The 14,544-nt window shown below is 42.5% G+C and overlaps 1 protein-coding gene across 2 annotated transcripts in view; it reads right to left on the minus strand.

Moving 5' to 3' along the window:
- The window catches only part of CFTR (CF transmembrane conductance regulator), a 136,441-nt gene that overhangs the window by 34,896 nt on the left and 87,001 nt on the right, over positions 1 to 14,544 (minus strand). The window lies entirely within an intron of this gene.

A 14,544-nucleotide genomic window follows, 5' to 3' on the forward strand; every position in this document is an offset into this window, starting at 1 on the left:
CACAGTGAGCCTTCTAGCCCCAGTGAGGATGTGAGTGATGAGGAGATGCCTGATCTTCCAATTAGTCAGGGTGCAGGTGATCTGGTAGCTACTGCAGCATCCATATCTCCATCTCAAATGGATGTAACCAGGAACATTCCTGAAGAAAAGTGTAGATCTGAGAAGAGTGTGGTGGAGGCGCAAGAAACAGCTGCTGCTGAGGTTAGTTCCTTAAGTCTAGATGATCCAGGACGGTGGACCCACTTGAGCAGTAGCCTGAGGGACTTCCTTGTACTGCATGGGCCACAGCAAGTGAAATACTTCATGTTCCCCAAAGACAATGAAAATAGAAGTTTCCATCCAACACATTACTGGCGTGAAATCCCCAATGGTGACAAAGTGGAGAGGCCATGGCTTATGTACTCAAAAACCCAGAATGCTACACACTATTTTTGTTGCAAACTCTTCCAGTCTAATGTTCCAGCCACATTGGGTTCTACAGGAACAAAGAACTGGAAAAATCTGGCTAGAAATCTGGCATGCCATGAGAAGGCAGCAAATCACCAGAGAGCATTCCATAGGTGGAACGAGCTTGAAATGAGACTAAAAGTTAAAGGCCACCATAGCTGATCAGCATCAAGAGAAGATAGCATCAGAGCCTCTTTACTGGCAAAATATTCTGAAAAGGCTCGTTGCCATTGTGAGAATGCTTGCTACCCAAAACCTAGCACTGTGTGGCACTTCAGATCAGCTGTATGTGCCAAACAATGGAAACTTCCTTAAAATTGTGGAGCTGATGGCTGAGTTTGATGCTGTACTCCAGGAGCATCTAAGAAGAGTCACCACTCAAGAAATGTACACAAACCACTACCTTGGAAAAACAATTCAAAATTAGATCATACAGTTACTGGCAACAAAAGTCAAACAGAAGATTGTGGCAGATCTGAAGTCAGCAAGATATTACTCTGTTATTCTGGACTGCACACCTGACATCAGCCATACGGAACAAATGATTTTAATGGTCCGTTTTGTAACAACAACAGAACCTAATGAAAATGTCCCTGCAATGGTGACTGTCAGAGAGCATTTTCTAGAATTTATTGACATTGATGACACTACAGGAGGTGGTATGACAAATGTGCTTTTTAAAAAGCTGAAAGATACAGGAATTGCAATAGCTGACATGAGAGGTCAGGGCTACGATAATGGTGCCCACCTGAGAGGAAACCACAGAGGAGTGCAGACATGGATCCGAGAGTTAAACCTTCGAGCTTTTTTTGGCCCATGCAGGGCCGGCTCCAGGGTTTCTGCCACCCCAAGTGGCAAAAACAAACTAACACACAAACAAACAAACAAAACGCCAATTGGCAGCAGCTCAATCGCGCCATTCCATTCTTCGGCAGAAGTTTGGCGGCGGGTTCTTCACTCCCTCTCTTCCTCTTCGGCAACACTTCGGCGGCAGCTCAAAGAGGAAGAGAGGGACTGAGGGAATTCCCACCGAAGACCCGGACGGGCCACCCCAATAGCAGACGGAGTGCCACCCCTTTGTATTGGCCGCCCCAAGCATCTGTTTCCTTAGCTGGTGCCTGGAGCCAGCCCTGGTCCTATGCAGTTCTCATTCATTGAACTTGGTGGTCAGTGGTGCAGCATCAGCTTCTAGTGAGGCTGCTGAATTTTTTAATGTAATTCAAAGCATCTATGTATTTTTCTCTGCATCAACTCATCGATGGCAAATTTTGAAGCAACATCTGGGAACATCCTCTCTGACACTGAAACCACTGAGTGCCACACGATGGGAAAGTTGAGTGGAGGTGATAAAGCCTATCAAACATCAAATTGGGAAGATAGATGATACCATAGTTGCCATTATGGAGGATAATGCTATGACAGGAATTGTTCGTGGGAGAACAGTGGAAGAGGGAAATGGAATCACCAGAAACATACATACCTTCAAATTTTTGTGTGGCTTAGTGTTGTGGCATGACATACTGTTTGAAATAAATGCTGTAAGCAAGAGACACCAAGGTGTTGACCTTGATATATCTGGAGCAATGGAACAACTGGACAAAGCAAAGTCATACCTACAGTCTTACCGGTCAGATGAGGGATTTCAAAATGTTCTGAAGAATGCACAGAAGTTGGCAGAGGAACTTCACACTGAAGCTATTTTCCCACCCATTCAAGAATACAAGAAGACATTTTGATTACGAGGCATGGGAAAATCCCATAAGAGACCCTAAACAACAATTCAAAGTTGAATTCTTTAACCAGGTGCTAGATTGTGCAATACAGTCAGTTGAAGAACGTTTCATGCAGCTCAAGGAACACAGCAGTATATTTGGGATGTTGTATGATATTTCAAAACTCCTCACTATACCTGAAGAAGACCTACACCAGCAATGCAGGGCACTAGAGACAGTGTTAACACATGATTACATGAGCTATATTGATGCGAGTGATTTAGGTGATGAACTGAAAGCCCTTTCAAGATACATTTCAGCAGGATCAACTCCAAAGGCTGTTCTGGAATATATGTGCACAAATAAGATGACCACCCTCTTTCCAACTGCTTCTGTTGCTCTGCGCATACTTCTAACACTTCCTGTAACAGTTGTCAGTGGGCAATGCAGCTTCTCCAAGCGGAAGTTAATAAAAACACATCTACGCTCCGTCTCAATAGCGCATGAGCTGGCCCAGACTGTGGACCTTTAGGAAGAAGGCACAATTGAGACCTTTCAAAGTTTTGGCCCAAGCGAGGGGGCATAGGGGCATCATTTGAGCTCCCCGCTTCAGGTGCCAAAATGTTGTGGGCCGGCCTTGTTACGAACACAGTGTTTCAGCTGGTGCTGTCAGGAGTCAAGTTCTCAGTGGACTCCCCTGTGCTCCTCTGTATAGGAACAGACTCTCCATATGCCAGGTCGAGCCACCATTGAGTCAGCGAGCCCTCCATCTGGACAGAGGGGCAGCGAGGCCCAATTTGCGTGGCACTGCAACGATGCAGCTGGAGTGATGCTCCAAACTGCTACAACAGCAGCCAGACTGATTTTAGTATGGGACCACTTTTTATAAGTGGTTGGCCAGGTCCTTCTCCTCCTTCCCCCAGCTCTGTAGCCTATGGAACTTTGTGCAGTACAAATTCCTCCCCACCAATGGACACCGCTGTAGAGTTCCCAGCCACAACATTATCATGAAACAAATTTTAAGGGTGATAAATGTATTAAGCCATCGCTTAATTAAAAAGAGACATTCTCAGATACCATTGTACAACAAGATATGCTATATATCAGCTGGATACTGTTGGTAAGGCATTCTGACCACACACAGAAATCATGCAAGTGCCAGGGCCACCCAGAGGGGGGGCAAGTGGGGCAATTTGTCCTGGGCCCCGCAGGGGCCCACGAGCCCTGAGCCAGTGGCAGTCTGGATCTTCGGCATTTTTCGGCAGCGGGGGGTCCTTCAGTGCTGCCGAGGACGCAGAGCGACTGAAGGGCCCCCCACTGCCAAAATGCCCCGCAAGCCCTGGCCCAGTGGTAGTCCGGGTCTTCGGCAGCATTTCAGCGGCGGGTTTTTCAGTGCTGCCGAAGACACGGAGCGACTGAAGGGCACCCCCCCCCCCCCCCCCCCGCTGCTGAAATGCCGCCGGGTGACTACAAGTGCTGCAGCTCCCCCACTTTGCCCCAGGCCCCCTGAATCCTCTGGGCGGCCCTGGCAAGTGCAAATTACTGTTACATATCACAGGCTGAATAGATAATCAATGTAGTGCTCCAAATTCATTTACTGAAAGAAAAAACTGAAGAGACCTACTAGGTAACATTCTGAAATCTACTTTGTGCTTGAAATAAAGGCACCTGGGTTAGATCTTCTAGGTCCCATGCATGCTGGGCAGTCTCTTTTTCTCTACATTTGTCAACCAAAGTTGTTTGTACAACTGAGAAAAGTGAATGAATTGAATTTGACATTCAATTTACTGATCATTCATAGCTCTTCTCTCTGAAGCGAAACTACACTAATTTAGATTGATATCAAAAGATATAATTCCTTCTAATCTGTCAACCTGAGAGAGACAGACAAAAGTTGCAAATCTGAGAGAAAGATGTCAATACGATGCCCATAAAAGGAGGTCCCTGGCACTTATTGTAAGTGTGATGTGAGGGAATCAATCTATAAACTTGCCCATAAGAACTGAGTCCCCATAACTATCCAGGAGATAGTGGCTAAGCCATCCTACTGTCACATACTAATGAAAATCTGCTGGAAAGCCTAAAGAGAGATAATTTCATCTCTCTGAGACTCTTACTGGAAGATTTATCATCTACACCATATGTGCAGATATTTTACACAATTTAATATTTTAAAAATATTCAGAATATGGCTTGGCTGTGTCTGTCACTTGTATTATGATTTAAACCTGGACACACTGGTGTATAAATATCAATAACATTTTACAAAAATAATCATCCTTCCTTTTCATCCAGAAGCTTTACCTCAATCATTATGAGTGACTGAATGTGTGTAGCAGCAGGCTCCTTGTCTGTAATCTCAGTCAGCAATTTGCCTGCTGTTTTTGAATTCCCAAACTTTTGCTTCAGAAAAATACAGTACATTTAATTCTTAATGCTAAAAAAATATTCAGAGCATAATATGCTATTTTTAGTCTTGCCTGATTGATTTTTTTTATTGAGATTTTAATAACATTTACTCTTTCATTCTCTCTCTAATTTAGCTTGGCTCTCTGAAACTCTTCTTAATGTCAGAATTAATAATACTTGTGTACTGTCAACTCCCAGAAAATGGAAAGACTAATTGATAAAAGAATTAATCTCAAAATGCCTATATGCTTTCCTGCTAGGAAGAGGGACGATACCCAGCCCGAAGCAGAAATGCATGGTATTCAGTCGTGATGTTGCAATGTATCATCCCCTGGAAAACATGCTGTCTGAGGTCATATGGAGTGTGACCAGGAAACACAATGAAACATTGGTTCAACAGCTTAATACTGTGCAGAAAAACCCATTGAACTTCTTCAGTCAGGGTGTGGGTAGCTAGGCACAATAACTTTTCTCAGGTTTCAAACCCTTTGCTGTCCTTAAATCTTGTGGGCACCAAAGGGATAGTTGCTTAGGTTTCCAGTGTGTGTCTGGAGCCACTGGTAATGCTTTTAATTGCAGGAATGGAATGTTTCAGACTAGTTAATGCTGAACTTGGACTTAAACATGTGCTCCTTCTCATACAGGGTTGTAAAGGAAAAATGTCAAGCTTGACAGATATTCCCTGATTCTGTCCCCTTTTATAGTGCCCCCACTTATTACTTGTGCACCCTGATGCATATGTGGCACAAAGAGTCCTGATGGCACTTGGACTGTGGTATGATGGGATGCATCTTAGTACATAAGCTCATGAGAGGTATTGACTTGGCAATCCTGTTAAATCAAGTTGCCTGTTTACTCCAGAGTAGTAGCAGGGCAAGCATCAACCCTGCTATGGGACGGGACGGGGAAACTTGCTCTAACAACAACAGGTCTATTTCTTTCTTTGTGTCCCATGAATCTCTGGGCAGCTCTGAGTCTGCCAATTAGGTGAGCTTATGAGGTGTGAACTGGAACTCAGACACACCCAAAATCCATTAAGTGGGAGCAACTTTTGAATCCAGACCAGCTCAGTAAGGATTAACCTGGCGACCTACAGGATAAAGAATCTAATAGCTCACAAGCAATGTGGTAGTAAATGCTAATGTAATACCTTCAAGAATGAGGCTCCTTTTCTAGAAAGATACATTAATACATTAAGTTTCAGCCTTTTGGTGTCTAAAAGGCAGGGTCTTCTACTTTCTGGATCTCCCTCATACTCAAAATCTCCCTCATACTGCTCTGTCTCTTCAAACACACTCTACAATTAAATGCCCCACACAGTTCTTAGATCTCCCTTCTTTTCATCCTGGAGCATCATTACAGACATGGGGAGCAGTTCAGTGTCATCATTTATTTCTGTCCATGGTTTGTTCCTCCATTAAGCCCAGCCTGGACATGTCCCTGCGTAAGTTGTCCTGCCATCTAGTCAGTAGTCAGCCTGTAGGTCAGATGGATTGTGGTTGTGTTTACATTATTTTCCTTAGCATCTGTCTTGTCTTCTGCAATGCCCAACCATTGTAATCTGCATTGTAAGCAGCTGAGCTGCTAAAAGCTGGTGGAACAAGTGCTATCAAAGCATTAGGAAAAAATATACAAGTAGGTATGGGAGTAAGAGGAGGTACCAGATGACTGGCTAAAGGCAACAGTTGTACCAATCCTGAAGAAAGGAGATCTTGCTGGTGTGACTAATTACAGAGATATATGCTTATTGCAAGTACCAGGGGGGCAGGGAGACATGACAAAAGCAATTGTCCATAGATTAAGGCCAGTTTCAGAGGGAGTTGTAGGTGAGGCACAGTGTGGCTGTAGGCCAGGCCAAAGCTGCATTGATCAGATATCTATGCTCTGACAGTTGATTAAGGTAGTGGGAGGAGTAGCAAGAAGGAAATTAATGATGCATGCTGTTTTCAGTGACTTCTTGAAAGTATTTGATTCGGTTTGGAATGAAGCATTATTAAAAGGAGCAAAATCATATGGAGTTCCAGAAAAGATAACTGCAATTATAAAAGCAATGTGTGAAGACTCCTGCAATATAGTCAAAATTGGTGGAAAATTAAGCAACTGGTTCAAATCAAAGTTTGGTGTAAGACAAGATGGCATAGAATCACTGTTTTTCATCATGTTCTTAAACTGGACATTAAGAACAATAGATGGGTTGGAGAGTGTGACACTGGATGATGTATAGGTAAACTCCTTTGGTTACACAGATGACATTGTACAACTGGTGGACACATTTGAATTAATGATGATACTCTTCAGTACCTTGGACAAGTGGTGTAGTTGACTTGGACTTACAATAAATGCCAAGAAGATGAAGTGGTTGCATCTTGAAAAAAGTAGCTTAAAGCATTGAAATGCAGCAGTGAATTCAGAATCTTATGTGCATCGAGGAAGCTTAATCAGTGCCAATGGTTCCAGCAAGGATGAGGTTAAAAGGAGATGTGCCTTAGCCACAAGTGCTGCACAGAAATTAACAAAATTATGGACTGATAAAAACATAATGTTTGGCACCAAAGTGAAAATTTATCAAACTAGTGTACTAATAGTATTACTTTCTATGGTCTGGAAGCAGCTGCATTCAATGAAACAGACATCAGAAGGCTGGAGGCAGCAGAGATGAGCGTTCTTTGAAAGACAACAGGTGTAAAGTGGATTTTAAGACAAATGAAGTTAGGAGAGTAGGATGTGATGTCAAGGCATGGGATTGGCGACAATCAAAAATTATTCCCATTAACAGAAATATAATAAAACATCCAAATTTAAATACAAAATTTTGCAACAGAAAAAATCATTAGCAGGATCCTCACACTAACTTAAGAAGGGTTTACATATATATTTTCATCCATATGGATTTTCATGAGAACTCACACCAACACCTCTCACATACACAGCACAGTCCTCTTCCATTTCAGTTATAGGAGTAACTGGTGGTGGAAGGCATCTGCTATCCTCTATGTGATCCGCCCAGAAAGGGAGGTAGGAGATGTTTTCCAGTGTGTCACACAATGATTTGTTTCAGGATTCCTGGTTCAGAAAACAGAGTGTGATCTTCTTGAATGAAACCTGGCTCTGTCTTTCATAGTGCTGGATGGAATTTTTCAGCCAAAACTCTTTTTGGCAAAATATGCAGATTTGGCAACACCAAAACATTCTGCAAATTTGTGTTGATTTCACCAGACTGTTCATTGTGGGAGGGCAAGAATCAGAAGAAACCAAAATATTTAGTTCTGACATTTTGAGTTATTCTGGGTTGGCTGATGGCATATTGGGCTGCATTAGTAGGAGCATTGCCAGCTGATCAAGGGACATGATTATTCCCCTCTATTCGGCACTCGTGGAGTATTGCATCCAGTTTTGGGCCCTCTGCCTCTACAGAAGGGATGTGGACAAATTGGAGAGAGTCCAGCGGAGGGCAAGGAAAATGATTGGGGGCTTGGGCACATGACTTTCAAGGAGAGGTTGAGGGAACTGGGGTTATTTAGTCTGCAGAAGAGAAGAATGAGGGGGGATTTGATAGCAGCCTTCAACTACCTGAAGAGGGGTTCCAAAGAGGATGGAACCCCCCCTTTGGGCTGTTCTCTGTGGTGGCAGAACAAGGAGCAATGGTCTCAAGTTGCAGTGGGGGAGGTCTTGGGTATTAGGAAAAACTATTTCACTAGGAGGGTGGTGAAGCACTGGAATGGGTTCACTAGGGAGGTGGTGGAATCTCCATCCTTAGAGGTTTTTAAGGCCCGGCTTGACAAAGTCCTGGCTGGGATGATTTAGTTGGGGATTGGTCCTGCTTTGAGCAGGGGGTTGGACTAGATGACCTCCTGAGGTCTCTTCCAACCCTAATCATCTATGATTCTATGAAACAAATTTTAGTTTTAAAATCTCCTTGAATTTTATTTCAAATAAATCCAAAATGTTTACAAATGGTCCAAATTAAAATGAAAGGTTTTAATTTTGTTGAAATGAAACACTTCATTAGACCCCAAACCATTTTTTTAAATGTGTTGATTCACCAAAAATTTCAAATAACTTTATGGTCCAACCTGAAATGGATTTTTTTTTTTTCATTTTTCAAAATTTTCCAATAAACCACTAAATCCATTATACAGATATCTCCAGTCTTGGGTACTATGTCTCGCTCTTCCTTGTGCAACTTCAGTGTTACCTAATCTGTGAAATAGGTGAGTTATAGTTGCCTTCCTCTGCTAATGCATATGAAGGCTTGGATAATAAGGGTTGTGATATGCACAGAAATATTAACAGCAATCAGTGGAAAAGCTGGTTATGGTCTCCTGCCTTATACTTTAGTGAATATTGCCCTACTTCAGAAGGGTGGAGTGGTGGGAGGAGGGGAGAGGTGGAGTAGTTTTCCCTTTCCCTCAGAGGTGGGAAGATGCAATGCAGCCTGCCAAAAGCCATTGATGTGATACACATGACACTTGGCAGACCTGAGTCTAGAGCAGTGGTGGGCAACCTGCGGCCTGCACCCTGTCAGGGTAATCTGCTGGCAGGCCGCCAGACAGTTTGTTTACATTTGCAAAGCTGCCTGCAGCTCGGTGACCGTGGTTTGCCGTTCCCAGCCAATGGGAGCTGCAGGAAGCAGCAGCCGGAACGCTTATAGTGAGAGATTGAGCGGCTTGAGTCTATTTAGCTTAACAAAGAGAAGGTTAACGGCTGATTTGATTTCAGTCTATAAAATCTACATGAGGAACAAATATTTGATAATGGGCTCTTCATTCTAGCACAGAGAGGTATAACATGATTCAATGACTAGAAGCTGAAGATAGAGAAATTCAGACTGAAAATAAGGCATACATTTTTAATAGCAAGGGTGATTAACCATGGGAACAATTTACCAAGTCATGTGGTGGATTTGCCATCAATGACAATTTTACAATCAAAATTGGATATTTTTAAAGGATATGCTCTAGTTTAAAAGGAATTATTTTGGGGAAGTTCTATGGCCTGTGTTATCCGGGAAGTCAGACTAGATGATCACAGTGATCCCTTCTGGCCTTGGAATCTGTGAGGAAGATGATTTATAATCTCTTACTTTAATCATTCCTTGATGTACAGGGTGGAGCAACATGACACTTTGCAAGTGGGTTATTAGTATCTCCCTTGGGGGTGTTTTAATATTTCCTTAGGAAAGTGATCTTGGCATGCAATAGTGAATGCATGACAAATTATTGTTTCTAATAAAAGGAACTGCCACTTTCCAGTTCAAGCACTGCTACTACAAGATACACATAAATGAAGGAGGAGGTTGTAAAGCATTAAAACATTCCTCTGGGACTAGCTCAGGCCTTATCTGCAAAGGCAGCACTCAGTGGAAAACAGATTTTCTGTTTCCTTGTGGAGGAAAAAACAAAAATCAGCTCAGTTAAAAATATCACAGGAGTGGCTAGTAGGGTAAGAAAAAGAGCCAAAATCCAGTAAAAAGATACTGACAGAAATGTCCAAAGTCTGCAGAGAAACCTAATTAACTGATATTAATAAATGAAACAATAGAAGACTATTAGGTTGACCAAATGTTATAAAAAGTGGTAAAGCAGATAAAGCCTTGAGACAGCGTAAAGAGAATTGTAAAGACCATTAAGGTCATTAGCAGCTGAAGCCAAGCAAGGTGACCTGGAACTTACGATCTTTTATTGGAATGGCTGGGGAAACACCCCCATGAGAAATATTAAAAATCTGCTATGAAACCCTCAATTTGGCCCAGCTTAGATATTAGTGTTGCCAAAGGATTAAAGGAGACTGCGGAAAAGCAGATGACAACATCAGTTCAAATTCTAGCCAATGGATACCATAGATTCCAGCAGATATATACAAGCTAGGGTATTAATGGATATTAACCATGTCCTTACTAGAGCTTTACTGACTGATTATACCCTCTTGTTCTAATTATTCAGAATATGAATTGCCTAAAGAGGAAAGACCTATAGTGTTGTCAGCTGTACCTAATCTGTGGACAGTCTAATATTTAATAAGCTGTTAAGCAGCAAAGAACAAACAGGTAAATTCCATGGGCATTCCCAAGAAAGTTCTGATGAGAGGCAAAAGTGTCTGGAGTCTGAAAGAAGACCATAAGTTGAGGGATATCAAGTAGCAATGTATCAAGGAAAAGAATGAAGAAATCCAACATGATCGCATATGAAAGTTATGCAATGTGTCCTGCCCTACATAAGGGCTACATTTTTATCTAGAGCAAACTCTTCCTTTCTGGAAGAGAAGGTACAGAGACTTGAACAGTAGTTGCTGCAAAAGATAATGGATCAGAGAGTTACATGGGAGAAAAAGGGGAGGAACTGTGCACTGAGAAAATATATTAAGAATGGAAGGGAAACATTATGGGAGAGATTCAGTTTAACAAGAGATATTCTGCTCTTGAGGAAGAGAAGGGACCAGAGTGGACTGATAATTGGCCAAAAGAGGATAACAGACCTGATCAAGCAGCACGCATTGAAAAGAGCGGCCAGAAAGAAAAAGAAAATAAATCTTTATCAATTGTTAGGACCCTGGGCTGAGACATCTGTGCTCTAGATAAGAGAGAGAGGTTGGTATGCTGCTTCTTGTGTGCTAAGACTAATACAATCATAATAAGGGTGCTAAATAATCTGAATAATGGTGTCAGATCAATGGTCTATCTAGCGCAATATCCTGTCTTCAGTGGCCAGTAACAGATCAGTCAAAAGAAGTGAACAGAACAGGTAATTTTGAGTGATTCATCCCTTGTTTGTCCAGTCCCAGCTTCTGGCAGTTGAAGATGTATGGACACTGGACATAGGGTTGTGTCCCTGACTATCTTGACGATAGCCATTGATGGACCTGTCCTCCATGAACTTATTTAATTTTTTTAACTCAATTATACTTTTGGCCTTCACAACATCCCCTGGCAATGAATTCCACAGGTTACTGAAAATTCAATTTTTCAATGGGGGAGGGAACAACTTATTTGTGACCTGCTCTATCTAGTTCACTTGTTGACTGTCGCATTTCCATAGGAAAAATCCAAAGATCTGAAGTTAAGAATGATTTTTTTAAAAAGAAAATGAAAAATCAGACTCCACTCTAACACTGACACTGTTTTTGCTTTTAAAATTTGACCCAAGTTTAGGTGTACGACATGTATTTTTCCTATGGAACTTCCCTAATTCTTCACAATTGTATGCACTGTTCAATCAATGCATACACATGCTCATATGACTTTTTCCCTGTTCTCCCACCCATCTGTTTGTTTCATCCACCATGGTGGCCAGGATGGTGCTTTCAGGAAGAACACCAACGCATTGTAGTTTCCTCAGGAAGTCGGTGGTGTCTCGAAGATAGCTGGGAGTGCTGGTAGCGTAGGGTCCATCCTGGCCACCATGGATGTAGAAGCACTTTACACCAATATTCCACATGAGGATGGACTACAAGCCGTCAGGAACAGTATCCCTGATGAGGCCACAGCACGTCTGGTGGCTGAGCTTTGTGACTTTGTCCTCACCCATAACCACTTCAGATCTGGGGACAACTTATACCTTCAAGTCAGTGGCACTGCTATGGGTACCCGCATGGCCCCACAGAATGCCAACATTTTTATGGCTGACTTAGAACAATGCTTCCTCAGCTCTCATCCCCTAGTGCCCCTCCTCTACTTGCGCTACATTGATGACATCTTCATCATATGGGCCCACGGAAAGGAGGCCCTTGAAGAATTCCACCTGGACTTCAACAATTTCCACCCGACCATCAACCTCAGCCTGGACCAGTCCACACAAGAGATCCACTTCCTGGACACTACAGTGCAAATAAGTGATGGTCACATAAACACCACCCTATACCGGAAACCTACTGACCGCTATACGTACCTACATGCCTCGAGCTTCCATCCAAGACACATCACACGATCCATTGTCTACAGCCAAGCCCTAAGATACAACTGAATTTGCTCCAACCCCTCAGACAGAGACAAACACCTACAAGATCTTTATCAAGCATTCGTAAAACTACAATACCCACCTGGAGAAGTGAGGAAACAGATTGACAGAGCAAGACGGGTACCCAGAAATCACCTACTACAGGACAGGCCCAACAAAGACAATAACAGAACACCATTGGCCATCATATACAGCCCCCAGCTAAAACCTCTCCAGCGCATTATCCACGATCTGCAACCTATCCTGGAAAATGATCCTTCACTCTCACAAACCTTGGGAGGCAGGCCAGTCCTCGCTTACAGAGAACCCCCCAACCTGAAGCAAATACTCACCAACAACTACACACCACACCACAGAAACACCAACCCAGGAACCAATCCCTGTAGCAAACCTCGTTGCCTACTCTGTCCCCATATCTACTCTGGCGACATCATCAGAGGACCCAACCACAGCAGCCACACCATCAAGGGCTCATTCACCTGCACATCCACTAATGTTATATATGCCATCATGTGCCAGCAATGCCCCTCTGCCATGTACATTGGCCAAACTGGAGAGTCCCTCCGCAAAAGAATAAATGGACACAAATCGGACATCAGGAATGGTAACATACATAAGCCAGTAAGTGAACAGTTCAATCTCCCTGGTCATTCTATTACAGATTTAAAAGTCACTATCATTGAACAAAAAAACTTCAGAAACAGACTTCAAAGAGAAATAGCAGAACTAAAATTCATTTGCAAATTTAACACCATTAATCTGGGCTTGAATAGGGACTGGGAGTGGCTGGCTCATTACAGAAGCAGCTTTTCCTCTCCTGGAATTGACACCTCCTCATCTATTATTGGGAGTGGACTACATCCACCCTGATTGAATTGGCCCTGTCAACACCGGTTCTCCACTTGTGAAGTAACTCCCTGCTCTCCATGTGTCAGTATATAATGCCTGCATCTGTAACTTTCACTCTATGCATCTGAAGAAGTGAGGTTTTTACCCACGAAAGCTTATGCCCAAATAAATCAGTTAGTCTTTAAGGTGCCACCAGACTCCTTGTTGTTTTTACTGAAAGGTGTAGTGTGTGAAGAGGACTTTTGTGCAGATTTTTTTTCTGCATAGAAGAGCCTCACTGTGTCTCCTGGAGTTAAGAAGAAGTTTACAAATAGGACAGGGGATGAATACAATAGAAATATTTTTGAGAGATTGCTGCTACCACATTCATGCCTTAACATAAAACAAGGGGATGTTTTGGTGAACACCAGCCCAGCCCAAAAAGTTGCCTTTTTATGTATCTTACTGTTATGGTAAACAAGCTGTTGTCATAGAGGTTGTATCAATATTTTTAAGAGTTTTGAAGGTGGCGGTATTGTTACTTTTACTGGTTTCACAAGGTTCTTGTGCAATAAGAATACATACCTTTCAAGGAGACATGCTGGTCTGATGTAGTAGAGAGCAGAATTACCATAAAGTCATTGGTGGATGGGGAGAAATATACACTTCTTCAAGTACATTATGTTTCTAGATGACCACAAGTCATCAATGTTGCAGAGGGACTATATGTTGTAGATGGTTAATTCCTAGCTTTTTGGCTCTTAAGGGCTAGCTTCAGAATGGGGGTGGCTGAACTGACTTGTTAAAAATAACAAACTGGCAAATCTTTATCCCCAACACCAACCATTCCCATCCTTTATAACAAACAACTGAATGCAAATGAACCAAGATTTGGTGACCTAGAAATCTAGTCAGGACCCACCTGTTTCCCACGCTCCTGCTGAAATGGTTTTAACTGATCAAAGGGTTGGAGAAAGTGGGACTAGGTTATGTTGCTCGCAGGCTTTATTTAATAAGATACTATTGGTGTAATTGTTGTTTAGGTGCCTAGGATGTTGTTGTTAAAGTAGGATGTTTTAAAATCATGTAGTGCACATGGTTCAAGGTAGATGCAATTAACACAGTTTTAAATTAAACAGTGAAAGAGTCTGATAACTTCCCTACCTCCTTTTCACTCTTCTAAGTTTCTAGTCAGA

Source organism: Malaclemys terrapin, chromosome 1 (genome assembly GCF_027887155.1).
Source record: "Malaclemys terrapin pileata isolate rMalTer1 chromosome 1, rMalTer1.hap1, whole genome shotgun sequence".
Taxonomy (NCBI): Eukaryota; Metazoa; Chordata; order Testudines; family Emydidae; genus Malaclemys; species Malaclemys terrapin.